This window comes from Silene latifolia, unplaced genomic scaffold (assembly GCF_048544455.1).
Source record: "Silene latifolia isolate original U9 population unplaced genomic scaffold, ASM4854445v1 scaffold_75, whole genome shotgun sequence".
Lineage (NCBI taxonomy): Eukaryota > Viridiplantae > Streptophyta > Magnoliopsida > Caryophyllales > Caryophyllaceae > Silene > Silene latifolia.
This window is the reverse complement of record NW_027413661.1, coordinates 1,461,198-1,462,138: the sequence shown is the minus strand read 5'-3', so window position 1 is coordinate 1,462,138 and position 941 is coordinate 1,461,198. Positions and strand designations below refer to the sequence as shown.

Sequence of the window (941 nt, the reverse complement as noted above, 5' to 3'; positions counted from 1 at the left end):
CCCAAAGTTCCACAATTCTCACATACCCCACTTGGGATGGATGAAGATGCCGTCATGGCATTAACATGATGCTTTGGTGATTTTGAGGCTTCTTCAAGTCTAGCCATAGCTTTTTCAAACTTCAAATTGATTGTGTCAATGTGAGCACTAAGTTGAGCACCCAATTGAGTAATGGAGTCCACTTCATGCTTTCCTCCTCTAGTAGCCTTGCGAGGTCTACTATATTGTGAGTTATGGACCGCCATTTCCTCAATTTTGTTCCAAGTTTGATTGTCATCAACTTCGGTGAACATTCCATTTGATCCCATGTTGAGAATGTTCCTTGAATCTTCATATAGACCATTCCAAAATTGTTGTACCAAGAACCACTCACTAAGTCCATGGTGAGGACATGAGCGACAAATTCCCTTGAACCGCTCCCAAGCTTCATACAAAGATTCTTCATCCCTTTGCTTAAAACCCGTAATTTGAGCTCTTAGCATGTTAGTCTTTTTCGGTGGATAAAACTTTTTGTAGAAAGCTAAAGCCAACTTCTTCCAAGAATCAATTCCGAGAGTAGCCTTATCAAGGCCTTTCAACCATTATTTCGCGGTACCAATTAGAGAAAAAGGAAATAAGACCCATCGAATTTGGTCTTGAGTTACACCGGTTTGAGAAATCGCATCACAATAGTCACAAAAGGTTTCCATATGAGAATGAGGGTCTTCACTAGGCATCCTCCCAAATTGCCTTCTTTCGACTAATTGGATAAATGCGGATTTGGCAATAAAATTTCCGGTTAGATGTTGTGGTGTGGGAGTACCATTGGGTAGGTTCTCCTCGGTGGGTACGGAATGTGATGAAAACTTAGGCATTGTGGGTTGATTTTGTGTGGTATTTTGTGTTGGGTTCTCCTCACCTTCTCTTGCAAAAGGGTTGATGAACTCAATAGTTGGTTGAAT

The 941-nt window shown here is 41.1% G+C and overlaps 1 non-coding gene across 1 annotated transcript; it reads left to right on the top strand.

Annotated features, from left to right (window-relative positions):
• Positions 1-375: 375 nt before the first annotated feature.
• On the top strand, positions 376-482 carry LOC141640301 (small nucleolar RNA R71). Its single transcript, XR_012542933.1, has one exon. It is a non-coding gene; the product is annotated as a small nucleolar RNA R71 (small nucleolar RNA).
• The last annotated feature ends 459 nt before the right edge of the window (positions 483-941 follow it).